The sequence below is a fragment of the Tympanuchus pallidicinctus genome, unplaced genomic scaffold (assembly GCF_026119805.1).
Source record: "Tympanuchus pallidicinctus isolate F22 unplaced genomic scaffold, pur_lepc_1.0 scaffold22, whole genome shotgun sequence".
Classification (NCBI taxonomy): Eukaryota; Metazoa; Chordata; class Aves; order Galliformes; family Phasianidae; genus Tympanuchus; species Tympanuchus pallidicinctus.
This window is the reverse complement of record NW_026294739.1, coordinates 30,440,341-30,456,444: the sequence shown is the minus strand read 5'-3', so window position 1 is coordinate 30,456,444 and position 16,104 is coordinate 30,440,341. Positions and strand designations below refer to the sequence as shown.

At 33.8% G+C, this 16,104-nt stretch overlaps 1 long non-coding RNA gene across 1 annotated transcript; it reads left to right on the top strand.

The window, feature by feature from the left end:
• Positions 1-9,175: 9,175 nt before the first annotated feature.
• LOC128082277 (uncharacterized) lies at positions 9,176-12,175 on the top strand. Its single transcript, XR_008207604.1, has 3 exons — positions 9,176-9,306; positions 9,433-9,590; positions 10,747-12,175. It is a non-coding gene; the product is annotated as an uncharacterized LOC128082277 (long non-coding RNA).
• Positions 12,176-16,104: the final 3,929 nt, after the last annotated feature.

The window sequence follows — 16,104 nt, the reverse complement described above, 5'->3', positions numbered from 1 at the left end:
CTATTCTTAGAGAAGTACTGTAATTACCTAGTATTTGGGATGTAAATTTTACTGATTGAGTTTCCTATTTATTAAAACAGGATTGATTTTCTTCTGAAGATTATCTTCTTAATAATTATTGCGCTGATCTACACCATGCTTAAATGCTCTAAAAAGAGAGGGAAAAATTAAAGCTGCATACATAGGAAGAGAAAAAAATCAGGTGATGTTGTGATCAGTATAAATTAAATATATAAAATCTATGGGAATATAACAGATTCCATACTCTATTTCCACTATAGTTACCATATTCTTTATGCATGATAAGGATGCAGTTGATAATCCTGGTTTCGTGCCTAAAAATAAACTTCACACTCTGAACTTCATCAATACATGCAATATTTCTTTGTCACATTGTCATTTAGCATGCCAAGATGGGCATGCTAGCAAGATCAAATCAGATTATATTAGCATCATTACTGTTCTAATGTAGATTTTTGTTAACACAAAGAAACAACACTACAGCCAAGATTTATGTAATAAAAATTACACATAATCAAATCTCTGTTCTGGTAAGAAAGCTTTGTATTCTTCTGTTAAATTTATACTGCTTATTAAAAATATATCAATTATGTGTTCTGAGAACTTACTGAAAAACAACTCAGTGCTACAAAATTACTTGCACTGTGTGTTACTGAATTGATGGTTGTATGGTAACTGGATAACAGTGAATGACTGTATAGCTGACATAGGAACCAGGAATAGCATAAAATTATGTAAAGAAGGGTACTGATTTGTATTAATCTATGTATATCTCTCCTGCAATAATATATTGGAGGTTCTGCTCTCCACAGCTTCTATAATTATTGTTTATGTTACTCTTAAAGTGAAAACAAGTAACATTTTCAGTAAATAACATTTCTTATTTTGCTTAATGTCAAAATCATGAGTGGGATTACAGGATGGAATGAGGTGTTTTAAAAAACAAAAAACAAAAAACAAAAAACTTCATGGAGGAAGGTTAACTTACTAACTTTTAAACTGTCAAACAAGGGTCATCTTTCAGGAGAAACACCAAGGTTAAGAAGAACAAATTTCACTATTACTGAAGAACACATTGAACTACAGAGGCTTAGTCAAATATTTCTAGACTAAATATAGACTTTTAAAAAAAACTACATACTGAGAATCACAATTCTCAAGAATTCCAGAAAACTGAAAAAAGTCAAGAATAAATAAAGCATGCTTACTTTGTCACTGTTATGACATTATTTAAATTAATGTAGCATACGAACTTGGATCTTAATGTGCTACACTAAAAAGTGCTTTAAATCAAGCATTATAGACTAAATGGATTGTAATTAAAAATCTTAAAAATACAAAGTTCCTGCTGTTCATAGATCACAGGATTAGACAACATTCAACATGTGAATGAGCAAATTTGGTGACCAACTGGGATAGGTACTTAAGTGTAAGTACCAATATTTCCTGTCTCGTGAAAATTAACTTCATTTTCACATATGTGAATGTTCAAATTTGAACAACATAAAGAATATGAAATCATGCCAAAAAACAGTGTTCACTTTCTTCCTAAATGAAATGCTGCACGCGCATGGAATTCAACTCTGTAAAGCCAGAGATTCGTTTCATTAATTTCTGAACAAGTAATGGTATACTATTAATATTAGTATATATTAATATTATTACTATTAATATTAGTATAATTAGTATACTATTCCAGATGGGGATGGGATTTTTCTGTAATATCCAGTTATTCTGATGCTCTTTGTGCAATATTCTTATAAATGTGTTACTTCCCTTTGTCTTTTCTGGAGTAGTAAAAACTGGTTGCTGCCCTGTACCATTCAGTATAATTAAAGGCTCACTTATGCTTGAATATTCATATTAAATAAAGTATGTCTTAAGCTGCTTCCCTAGATTTGAGAAATAAGCTAGATTTGAGAAATCTGCAGCCATAACTTCCTTTGGTAAACTGAAGACAGTGGGACTTTTAATGCAAGCAAACAAATTATAATCTTTTAAACACTTCATTTTCCTTTCTGAGAGACCACTGTTACACAGCTGTGTTCATCTTCTCATAAAAGGATGAGTCTCCTACAAACAGCCTTGTTCACTTGCTTCCTACTTTTGTTCCACATTACCCAACTTCTCAGGATTGATTTTCAGATAAGTGTTCTAGAGCATTTATCAAATGAGCTGATGAAGCTAGAATGGCTGATACTCTTGATCTTTTAAGTTCAACCCCAGCCTTCCCCATCTTTACAACTTCTGCTTTTAGATATTTCAGTGATTAAAACATTACCATTGCAATTTCCATAACTGTGACGCTCTAGAACTGTTCTTACTGATTAGGCACATTATCCTGCTGTGGATAGCCAAACTTCTCTCACACGTTATACAGCTCAGAGCTGTGAAAGTGTAACAAAAGAAAATCAGACAGTATTGTCTGATGCATTATTTGTATTTTATTCAGTGGTATAATTCACCACGTAATCAAAGGAATTACAATCTCTGTGGACCTGAATGGAAATAAAGTTGCTCAATTCATGATTCTCTGAAAGAGAAAAAGAAGACTAGTGAGTAAGTAAAACAGAACTGAAGTTTCAGTAAGCTCAGCAAATCACTGGGTAAAATCCAATGTCTACAGGGAAAAGATATTCTGGAGGTGCTGACAGTTCTTAAAGAAGAAATACTAAGACTAAAAGCAAAACCTAAACCATTGTTCTAGAACAATGAAGGCATGGGAAGCTCAGTGAAGCATCAAGCTGGCTAAATAATTAGTTCCTCAATGACTTTATTGTGAAAGAGAGATATATAGAAAGTAGGAAAGGTGTCCTAGTATTAAGAGCATAAATCTGATAAAATAGCTCAGATATATAAGAGTAACATCAAAAGACCAGATACAAACAGCTAGCAAGGAACATAAAGAATAAAAGGCAGGATTCTCTCAGTATATCAGTAGTAAGAAGAAAATGAAGGAAAGAGTTGTTCTGCTTCGTAGATAAGAAGGAAAATAAATAACTGATGTTTTGAAAAGACCAAAGTGCTAATGTCTTTTCTACATCAGAAACTAAATCGGAACTAAAAAGATCATCTGTAATACATCTTGAGCTACTGACATTAGCGAAAAAATAAAAAGAACTTGTTACAGAATTGGGAAGGAGCAGAGCATAGACTTCATAAATCAGCTGCTTACACATCAGCTGATCTAAAAGAAATTTCCTCAAATTACTTGAGAGAATTGATTAAAACTGTTTTGAGTCATACATATTTATCTTTGAAGTAAGTATTGGCTGAAGATCCAAACAAGTGCAAAATGAAAAGCATATTGCATGTTTTTAGAAAGAGGAGAAAATAGGGCCAGATGTATGAATTAGATCAAAAGAGCAACAAATAATTAAGCTGTTTATAAGTATAAAAATAGTAAGAATCTTTAGAAAAATCATATCTAACTGGAAGGATCTATGGAGAGTGATTATATAGAAAGTTAGGTTGGACATCAGGAAAAAAATTGCTCAAAGGAGTCTAATCCTGGACTGTTACAGAATTTAACTGTAAAATAGGAATAAGTTAGCAGTTCTTTCCTCAGCAACAGTTTCAATATATTTCATCTTTCCCCAGGACAGGGAACACACTCCTTTGTTTGTTTCTTCCCTTTTCAGAGAACTTGTTTTCAAAGAGTTAAACTATTCTGATTTTCAAAAGGGATAAAAGATATTTTCCTATATTAACTAATTATAGTGTTTAAATTCTTTCTCTGAATTCTTCTGCTTTGAACTCTTAGCAATTTATGTCAATTAAGCATATTATGCATTCCAAATTCTACTTTTCAAATCAGGTTTTCCACGTTTGATTAGTCAGAAACATTGAGATACAAATAATGTGTGTACTGTGATCCATTTATATGCTTTCTCAATGTGGAGTCTTTGCTTTGTCCTTGAAACATATTGCTTTGAACCTGCAGTAATAATTAAAGAACAGCTTTTTAAAAATGTATGACTTTATATCATACCTTCCTAACAGTATTATACTTAATTTTCTGATATCCACTGCATTTGTATTTCAGATCTCCTTGGGCAGTTCTCATCTAAGATGGGTAGAAGGCCGTTGTCCTTTGTCTACTACCCTTTAAACACAGACTAGGGTCTGATTGTTATAAACTAACAGTGCTGATCATGAGACTTAAGATATGATTATCTCAGCTTATTTATGTTGAGTATGTGTATTGAATTTAATTATAGGAAGGACCTTTGTGATCTTGAGTTATAAAATAAAGATACTGGAAAATCCCAGATATATTTATCTCAAAGTATTGATCATTCAAGAAATGGATGATGAGCTAGACATAAAGCAAGTGTGAGTTGTTTGTTTAATAATGCTTTCCCTTTCTCTTCTCCTTGCCCTCAAGGTAACAAACATGCTGAAATACATAAAGATATGTCAGGGAAACATTGAAATAATTGATATTTACTGTGTTGGTTTATTTACAAATTGACATACTGCAACACAGTCTTCTCCATATCCCTTCCAGGTGTGCTGTTCAAGCAGAAATTTAGACTTCAGTATTATTCATCAATGGTATCCATGTAGTTGACACAGAAATGGTGGGTGAATATTTAAAAGGTCTATTTGATAAAAATGTTTAATTAGAAAGATTTCTTTCTGTTGCTTTTGGTTTTCAAAATTATGAAATACAGAGATCACGTAAGCTATCCTAGCTGAGAAGGTCTTTTTAATATAAAGAGTGATGGCAGAAAGGCAAACAGTGAAGGGAGCAGACTGACAGTGAGTTCTGCTCTCAGTGACTCCATTAGAAGCACATTTTGTGTTGACGCTAGCAAGATTCCTGATTAGAATCTGGAAACAGATGCTGAAGTTATGTTGCATGTTATGGATGTGAGAAATGCTAGGACACATGATCATACAAGATCTAGTCACCGCTGTAAGGCATGGCCAGAAGTCTTCCTGAGTGACAATTAACAAAGGCAAATTTCCTCAGTTGTAAAGATTCTGTAATCTTCAGTCCATAAGAAATCTTACCATACACTTAATAGTATATCATTATTTTTACTTCTTGATTTTTGTGCAATATAACAACAATGGACTGTATTTCAAGCAGCTTTTAAGTAAGTGATTTTCACAAAAAGAACACCTTTCCTGTTTCCCTTCAACCTAAAAATTTGCCCAGCCAGGAAAAATGCTGCAAACATTAGATAACTTTAATAATGAGTTAACAGAATACTTAATTTGCAGTTGTACACTTCTTGTAGATTTAACTCCAATATGGAAACATACTCTGTTTTTGCATGTACTAATTAACCTCCTATGGCAAGATTAAAAATGTAATCGAATTACACGGTTCAAGATTGTGATGGCAAAGAGAGAACTTGATTGGTGCACTGGTTGGAGTATTTCTTCAATGTGTTTCATGATGATTAGCTGTGGCACATCCATCCTGAACAGCTTTGTGTTTGAGCATCTCTTTGCATTTTGTTCTCTCTCTACTCGCTATCTTAAACTTGGGCTGATTGTAAAAACAATAAGAACTGCTAAACTGGAACAATAATGATGCAGGTGTTAATAGCAGGGTTGTTGTTTTTTTGTTGTTTTTTTTTTTTTTTTTTTAAACTTGAAGGGAACATATTTTTAGGAAAACTGCTGTCAATATGTCATATTGTGGCTGTTTATCTCAGCCATAGCATCACCATGCCATGCAGTCACTGGTAAGTGAGGATGTCTCAGCTCAAAGACGTAGTATAGATAAATATCTAGAATGTAGTCAAAAGAAAGTGTTATCCAGCTGATTTAATTAGTCTGCACCATGTTCCCTGGGGAAAGGAGTGACAACAACAACAACAAAACTTGGCAAAGCATTCTTGTTTACTTGTCTGACATAGTGAAGTGACATGTATGACACCTGAAAATGCAGCTGCTGTCTGGGCAATTCTCTTGCTCTCTTCACAGTTATTTTTTAAAACATGCAGCTTCACTAGACGGAATATACCTCAGAGGTCAGCCGACTGGAAATACAGATCAAAGAGGCCTTTTCAGTGAGGCTATTCTGTGTACTTGCTGCAATTGTAATAAGGGTTAGTAAGATAAAAAATAGAAGATGCAGAGTAGAAAAAATCAAAATGTTCTTATGAAAATAGAGAGTAGCAGACATTTTCAATACACAGAGGAGCTAGTGTTCTCCTAAGTAATAAGTGTGCCCCATTCCTTTTTTTTTCCCTGACTGACTGAACTGTATCAGGGACTCTGATTTATTATCTAGTCATGAAAAGTTATCAGAACCTGACATATTACTGCTGCTTATTCAGAGAAATGAAATTCTTTACATTTCTGCAACTGGTGAATGTATCCTATCTGTGGAGTTAATTTAAGAGTAACTGAGACACATTACATAGTAAGTATGATGACCAATTAGAGCTAAGCTTAAGAATCGAAAGATGGAAGAAGTTTAAAGGAGATTGAACAGATCAGATAGGTAAAGGCAAGAGTGCTGGTCAAGAATTATCAAATTTTGAAACGTATGTTTTATTCAAAATATTTTCCATTTCAAGATGCCCTTAATTTCAAATGCACTTCTTTCAGAAAAGATTTGAAACTTTTCCATGGGACACTTTTGAAATATACTGTAACTAGATAAAGGAAATATAGCTATCATGAAACTGCTTTTCTCCAGAATGAGATACAGGTTTTGTGAAGATAATTTGTGTTACTGTTACTCTGTGTTATTAGTTATATAATACAGGAAGAAATTCCTGTAGAAAACACCTGTGGATTATTTTGAACTGTTTCATCTTCAATTGCCTAGAATTGGAGGAATGTTTCTTAACTTCTATTGTAGAATAATCTTTAAAAGCCCAGACTTGATAACTTGTTGCTAAATCTATCAGTAATCTTTTCTCTGTATTTAGAGTAGATAATAGATGTGATGCATGATTCATCATGCATAGTTTCATTATGCAAACACGAATATGCATATATATGGTAAAAATTTAGATTAGTTCTTATGTCCTTTCTTCTGAATACAGATATCTTCACACTGCTGACACTGAGGAATCCCAAAGAAATAATACGAATAAAGAGAAACAGATATGAGTAGCACATTAAAAATCATGCATAATTAAAATGTTCAATTTTTTCTTCCAGAACAGTGATAAGAATAACCTCTCACATTTTCAAAGATTTTTTAATCACTTCCATTTAAAAACAAAAACAAAAACAAAAACAAAAACAAAAACCAAGCACAGCAACAAACCTCACACGCATAGAAGATCCCACCAACAAACCATAGCATTTTAGTTACTGCGGCTTTTTGAAGTGGTGTTATCCTTACAGATAGAGCAAATACTGGTATTAGAATTTACAACGCTTGAATGAAAGATTCTGGGTTTAGCTGCTTATAACTATACGAATCTGTGAAAGAATGGCCAAACTTTGTGTGAAAGTTCTGCCGGAGGAAAATTCCCCACAGAGCCGAATTCCTTCATATTAGGCAGCTGACCATACGAGGAATTTATGTCCAAAGAGGAAAGCATTTTGTTGTGGCTTTGAGACATTTTTTTTCTTTAAAATGTGCCACCAGTAGATGTTTCAAAACTGGATGTCTTTGACAGAAATATATTTTTGTGGGAAGATGCTTAGTGATAGTTCTCTAATGCTATTAGTTAATTTTAATTACGTTAAACAAAGTTCTAAGAAGTAATGGTTTGATTGTTTTTTGGCACTTTTTTCATCAGTGGTGAGACTTGGGAGAAGGTATCACATGTAAGCTTGGACATACATTTTTTTTTAATTAAATATTGGCATTAAATAGATGAATAATAGAGGAAAAAAAGAACCATTAAAAATATTTGAGAAGGAAGGGTTTCAGTGCGAAATGTAGAGTGCTGTTTAAGTAAAATGCACCACTCTCTCATGGTGAAAGTCTCAAAAACTTCGAGAATTAATTAAAATGAATTAAAAACAACTGCTTGAGTGGTGGACTTCTCCAGGACTGATTGTTGCTGATGTCATATAGCAAAAGTTTTGTCCTCAGATAAATCCAAGACCATGTTAATCTTTCTGCATGGAGATAACTGTTATATAATTGCTGTTGTAACGTCTACTGTTTCGCTTCTGTTTTCCTGGTCAGTGGGGCAATTGATTCCTTGCAATTTAAATTCAGAATTTTGGCAGCAGTTTATTTCCACTTTGAATTTGGCCTATTCTCTGCTCAGTTTTGCATGCTCTGTGAAATTTAACAATTGCAAATAGGCGTTCACCTGAGTTCTGCATTCTCTCAGAATGTGCACTTCCCACAGTTCTTGTATTTGTAATCTATTTTGAAAAGCTTTTATTCTGAAGCATAAAGTAAAAATCAAAACTTAGCAGTTTAGATCTGTCACATATCTAATCCATTTTTTATTTTTGCCTTATGACAAATACGTACTATGTACTTTCCCCATAGTGAGAAACGTCTATGGTTCTGTTCTTTTGCAGGATGTTCCTTACATATCACATGAATGACACTAACAGAATTTGGCTTGTCAGTTGCACATGCTTGTCTGTTACAAAGTATGACAAATTACTTTGTTCCTGACAGAACACAGAAAAAGTGTCAAACATTCAATTAAATGTACAAATAAAAATATTCACAAGCTTAGTTTCTGTAGGCTCAAACTCTCTGTAAGAATAGGACAAGTTGGCACCAATGACTTCAAGTGGATTATTCTAAGTGTAGCTAAGTAGACCATAGTGTAGTAATTTAGAAAATATTTTGTTGTGTTTTAATTAGACAAGCGTCTAAAGACCAGCCAGCCTTTCACTCACTCCTCTCCGTCACAGTGGGATGAGAGAAGAGAATCAGGGACAAAAAAATAAAACAAATTTGAACTCATAGGTTGAAATAAAAACTATTTACTAAGATAGAAAAGGAAGAGAGAAAGAACAGTAATGATGATTAGATGTATATTAGTGTGCATGTATACATATGCACAGAATAAGTGATGCACAAAACAATTGTTCCCCAGCAATCCATGAATGCCCAGCCAGTCCTTGAGCAGTGGAAACCTCACCCTGGCCAATTCCCTCATTATTATAGTTCTCATGATGCCATATGTTATGGAATAGCTCTTTGGCCAGTGTAGATCGGGTCTTCCTTCTGCCCTTCCCATTTCTTTAGATTCCCCAGTCCTTGCTGGCAGGACAGTCTAAGAAGCTGAGAAATAAATATCCTTGGCTCTGTACAGCACTGCTCAGCAACAACTGTGTGTTATCAACATTGTTGATAAAACCAGCACTGACATGTTCTAAAGACATGTAAGTATAAAGTCTGCCCTGAATGTAAAGCCTTCTATATTATTATATTGTCTCACAACATCAGAGATGGATGTTGGTGGTATGGCAGTAGAGGCTGAACAGTACACTTTTTTTGCCATGTGACAGGTGGCAGCAGAGGGGCAATCTGACAAAACAGCATTTTTCATGGAAGTGCATATGAAGCAGAGGTCTGTCATTGAATTCCTCCATGCACCTACTGACATTTATCAGTGCTTCTTGAGCAATGATGGAGACCAAACAGTGGATGTGAGCACAGTGAGGTGGTGAGTAGCATGTGGCAATTGTAACAGTAGATCACCTCTGCTAGTGCCGATATGAGCATGGCATGCAGGCTCTGTTTGTCACTAATGAAAATGCATAGCTAATAGTGGTGACCGTGTTGAAAAATAGTGCTTTGTAGCTGAGAATGTGCTCTATCAAATCATGTTATTGTGCTCTACATATCTGTTGTAGTTTCCACAGGAATAAATAAGAGCCATTGCTTTCAGAACAACCTATGTACAAAACATTTTCAAAAGGACAGAAGAATCAAGTATTTAGTGAAGCAGTGGAATTTTATCTTGGCTATTAAAATGGGACAAACATATAAAAACATCTATTTGTCACTACTTTTCCAAGCATTCAGCCATGCCATCTGAGACATTTACAGCCACTGGTTACTAGCTCTACACCGGTATCATATTTGTAACTATTAATATGCAGACAGGAGATGATTAAATGCACTTGTGATAAAATGTGACACTGTATTATAAATCAGAATGGAAAATGATTTTATAACCATAAATCATGTATTAAAGTACATATGACAAGCTCAAACTGATGAAGACAATGCAGAAATAGCAAGTACTGTAAATGCCAGTTTCATAATTTTAAAAAAAGGTGTTTTCTTTTTCTGGTGTTCTATTTTATGTCTAGTTTTTGCTTCAATTCACTTACTTCAGCTGAAAATAACTACAGAGATGTGGCTATGGTTTGTCATAATCAGTTAACATAGAATTCCAATTTGGTGGCTATTGGAGTGCTTTCTATTCTAATATTAAAGAAAACCAAGAAATTTAGGAAAATCTTCCTCAGGAAGTTTAAGTAAAATAAAAATTAAACATCAGTTCTCTCTTTTACTTTTTTTTTTCAAAGCTATGGTATGGAAATTAAGTAAATATTCCATTCATTTAATGTGGAAACATTCACAGAACATCTTGCAAAACCTTCCATTCTTCATATAGCTTTGTCACATGCTCACAGTCAGTGTAAAAGAGCCTGAGGGGGATGTATGAGGTCACAGAGACCATCTTCTCAGTTTTGAACATAAAATACATCTTGTATCTAAAAACATGTTTATTTTTCCAGTATAATGCATACTTGTTGGGAAAAAAAAAAAAGTTTAGAATAGTCTCATTGAACTCAGGTTTCTGCTTACAGAATTACAGTCTGGACCATCCCATGTGAATTTCAGTGATGCTATTCTTCCCATCAGCTTTGGGACTTCAACTTTTCCTGGTCCAGAGATTTTATGTATATCGTTCCAAGCACTGAATCCTGAGGTTTTTTTCTCCTTTCTTGCTTTAAGCAGTCTGTACTGTCTGATTACTAATACAGCTTCTGCACAGTTGGTCCAATGGATTGACAGTATATCAGATATTAAATACATAAAAACCACTAGGGTGTATGTTTAACTGGTGGTCCTTGCACAGGAGGATTTTAAGAGTTTTCCAAAGACTATTCAAAGCTGTTGTGAACATTTCAGACCAATTGCAGTCACCTTCAAATGTTGTGTAGCAAGAAAAGAGTAAAAGGACCTTCCCAGGAAAGTACCTTCCTACATAGAAATAAAATGAAATATGTGCTCAGTTACTTTGATGTCTAGTCTTATTTAACCCCTTTTTGTAATTTACTTGTATTTCCCTAATACTTAAAGGCAGAAGTCAAGACTGTAATCTTTAGTGCTTGTATGAACATGGAGGAAAGGACAATATTTGGGCTGGAAAAAAAAAAAAAAAGTCAGACTAGCTAGCCAGGACAGAAAAAAAACAGCATGGGAACAGACACAAACAGATAAAACCATTTGTCCAAGGCCACGAAGAAGGGCAGTGGTAGAGATTGGAGCAGAATTTAAGATTTCTGACTTCCAATATTAGAGTCCTAATAAATAATTCATTTAATTTCCTTGTTTTTATCTGCTTGCGAAATGCTCATGCGTGTGCTTTGACAATCTCTGAGTCACTGAGTATTCATTCTGAATTCCTTTTCTGTAAAAAACTCAAATGCTGTTTGATTATAGCTATCTAACATTCAGGATCATAATTCATGTTATGCTGACCAGTTGTGTGAGGGTGTAAGGCCTTTCTCCCACCACAGGCACACCTCGTTTATCCTATTTTCTGTGGGAAGTGAGGAGGAGGAAAGAGCCAGGATTACTCAGGAAAAGTGAAATTATGGCTATACTTAAAAGTTTGCAAGATGAAAGATGTATTGTAATTTTGCTCTAAAAGTCAGCATGACACTGTTTTTAAGCAGATATGTATTCTATTTGTTTTTCTGAATAGCACATTCAGAGTCTCACTTGTTACAACTCTTTCTCCTAGAAAATATTCAGCTACTCAATAGTAAAATTTCTGTTAAAATGACTATTCATGGAAAGTGCTATATTCTGTACTGACTTGAGTGAAGCCAATTCATGCAACTTGTGGATTTGGCCTCAATGGTGCCTTGTTAGTGAAGAAACATTCTCTAGTTTCTGTTGACCATAAATGAATATTTTCCTTCTGGGGAACATAAGTCCAAACTCCAAAATAGTAATAGCTCTTTATGTATCAAACTATATTGTAGTGTATAGGGAATGAAGAACCTATTAGAAGTGATGAGGACGTTGAAAAATCACATTTTTTTGGCAGAGACATTTCATGTCTCAGAGTAATTTCCTTGCCATTCCACTGTTAAGTTGGAGGAAATGAGGACCACTCCATTTCATAGGGCAGTGAAGTCTTCTAAAAATCAGTCATTCCTGTTGTTTTTGAATACTGCAAAAAAAAAGCCACCTCTTTTGTTTTACCCATAGGGACCACACTGTAGAACTGTGGCATTCCTGTAGGTAAGGTCAGTATAGTCACAGTAATTGTCCCATGCGATTCATAACAATACCTATTTTTTTTTTTTTTAAAGTTTCCATTTTCTAAGAGTCATAGCAATAATATAAGATGGTATGTATAGGCAATGTACGTGCCTATACAGATTATTCAACATAATCTGTGTTGATGTTTCTGTGATTTAATGGCTTTTCAATTCATTTTATTTAATAGGATGATATTTTTTGGAATGTAGTTTTGGTAACCTCAGCAAAAGCATCACTACAGATTTCAACAATTCTCAGTTGTTCCAATTATACTGTGACCTCTACTTAACAAAAATGTTATTATAGATGTTATGTAGAACTGTTTAAATAAATTGAAATTATATGAAATTAAATTATAGGAATTCTGTAAATAAACTATGTGAAATTTTTATGTAAAGTGTCATATTTTGTTGTAAAAAATACGCATTAGGTCTTACGATAGTTGGTCTTTTTCAAGAAAAGATGACTATTCTGTTAACTGCTAGTTGTTAATAAGGTAAACTATTTCAGAGTAGCTTCTCAGACCGCATGTTGTATGTGTGTCGCATACTGTATTTTGCGCAATTTATTTTCCCCAGCAAATGAACCAATTAACTGTCATTTTGTTCATTTTACCACATTTTCCACTGTTGTGATTAGATCACAACAGTAGAAGTTCAAAGAACTACACAAAGTAGAAATGACTGAATTCATCTTCACACAAACAGAAACAAGTTTTCATCATCAGAAGTGATTCAAGCTTTAGAATGTTGACTATCATGTTAATATTTATTACCTACTTAAACTTTCTTTGTTTTTACATAGTGTAGTGCTTTAATACGTGTTGGTACAGCCCTCCTTACAGCCTTTCCTTCTTTTTCTTTTTGAAGTTAAATAAGCACTTAGAAAAATGTTATTTAAAATCAAAGGAATCTCTTAAAACAGTTTCAATTCTTTTACTGCTCTCTAGAAGTTCAGCCCCCAGGCTTTGCTCATCTGGAATTGCCCTGACCCAAGTACAACACCTTGCATTTGGTCTAATTGAACCTCACTAGGTTCTACTGAGACCACTAGTGAGTCCTTCTTCTAAAGAAAAAAAAAAAAAAACAAACTACAAAGTTAATCATGGTTGATTGGTTGATTTTAACTATTTTCCTCTGAAATCTTATTTGGAACTTTTCCTTCAACTGTAAAAATTAAATTATTGAATGAGGCCATAGATCTCATTAAAATCTAGTACAGTTCTGTGAATTTGGCAGGTATATGCAATATGAAAAAAGAATTGTACAGTAGCTGGGGTTTATGTACAATGTTTCAAGTTAATTACAAACACTTTTTTTTTTTAGCGTGTAATGAAAGCTTAGAAATGTTATTTCATGCTGTGGTCTGAGTATAGGCATTACTTCTGGTTAAACAGGAAAGTTTTATTCCCACCTCTTTATGGGGCCTTTTTTCTAATCAAAATGTATTTACTGTGATTGCCATTAAGTGTTTCCTGGTAACGACATATATATGAATGAGTAAAACTGAAATGTAATGGAAGACTCTTTTGGTAAGTGTATTTATAACCAAGGAACGCTCACACTCCAGAAAGTTTTTTTGTTTAAGTTGAATTTAGTATGAAATGCTCCAATATATTATGCTTTTCAAGCACAAATATGTGATTTGGTTGCCAGTATGGTATTTGAGAAACTAATAAAGCAGTCAGAATATAGGGAAGAATACTGTTTCTGTCTATGAATATTAGAGCATTGCTCCCTCCTGTATCTAAGATACACAGTTATTAGGTTAAGATAAACAGTTTATTAAAAAAATCTTTATGTAATACCACAAGAATAGACTCTCATAATTTAATACGGAGCAAGTAACATTGTTTGATTTTTTGCTTTATTTCTTTTTAACTAAATACATTTTAAACTTGGGTTAAATCAATACAGCTAAGGATAATTTAATGAAAAGAAGCCACAAATTGTATTTTCTTTCTTCTTCAAAATAAATTAATTCACAAGGTGCTTTATCTTGTTTAAAACTCAGCCCAGGAGATACTAAAAAATATTTTTAATGTGGAAAAAGAAAAGAAAGTACAGTGGGGAGAGATTTAACAACACTGATAAATGCAATCTAAACATCAATACTTGTTAGCATTCCTTTAACCACACTCTACTTCAATTTAATGAAAACCTTACGTTAGTTCTTAACACTGTAGCATTATTGATTATAAAATATTATAATTTGCTGCTTCAAGGCCCTATTTACCCAGATATGTAAAAGCACAATCTGCCATGAAAACTATGAAAAAATAATAATTGTAAATGAGATAACTAAATTCCAGCTAAGATAGTAATTTCACAGTACTTAATCAAAAACAATAACCTGTAATGAAGCTTGAGAAATTCCTGGAAAAAAAAAGCTGAGTAACAGCCATATTTATTCTGTTAAAATGTCTGAATACAGAAGGTATACTTCAAGTAATTTGTTGATCTCTCTCCCCCTAAACACCTATCTTTAAGGAAATGATTAGATCTTTAATTCATAATTCATTATAATTAGAACTCTATGCTGACTTCTGAAAGAATTCATAAAAATACAAAAGCCTCTTGTGTAGTCATGGCTGAGGAGAACCTGTTTATTCTTACTTAATTAGGTACTCTAATAGCAGCATATTCCAGTTAATTCGTGCTCGAAATACATAAAGCAACCAGAAAATCCCATGCTTAGGCTTCTGCAGAACATACTGGATTTCTGTTCCTGTCTAAAAGAGGGAAACATGTTATAGCCAACTGCCAGCTTCTCTGTAAAACAGTGAATTTTCTGCAGGTTCTCTGCTTGTTTGTACTAAAATAAGTTTTCATGTAGGCCAGGGGCTGCTGCCATTCAACCTCCACCTAACATCAAAAAGGAGATGTTATGTAAAATTATACTAATTTTGCTTTCAGACTTGGAGCTAACATTCTGGTTTTAATTGTCCTATTCAGTTGAAGATACTGAACATTTTTCTGCTTATGTGTGGTATTAGTTGTAACCTTAAGGAAGAACGGTTTTAAACATGTTATTGAAAAGAGTTGAACTTTCTGGATAAGGTGGAGACCAAGTCAGTAATGATACACGTGTATGGAAAGAATAGCCACAAAAGTTTTAGCTGACTAATTCCCATATAACTTACTGAGGACACACAAAGGCTATTGAGCTTTAGCTGTATCAAAATAAACCTGCCCCCGGGCAAACTACAAGAAAAATCTGCAGAGATGATCTTATGAAATGGCTAACATCTTTGCTATTGCTGTGCAGAAATAAAGTATCACAGGGAAGAAAAAAAAAAAAATAGCCACAACAAAAAGCAGCCTAGGAAATAAAATCTCTTATGAATCTGAATTCAAACTAGGAAAACAATTCCTGGGATCCATTAATTGGTGAATAGATGTGTGGGAAAAGCAAAGACTTTGCTGAGGATGCTGGGCTACCTTTCTGGGCCTAGCTGTGATGGTCTGTAACACAAAGACTACAAAAAGTGGAAGTGCCAGGAAGAGCCTCAGAGACCGGCGTGTTCTCAGTAGAAGGATTGCATAGGGAAGCAGGCTTAGGCTTGGAGAAATTTTGCCTCCTTTTTCTCCTGATTGTCTTAGCTCTATTAATTAATGCTGTAATATCTCTGATTTTGGAGGTTTTTGATAATTTTCAAACATTTGTCT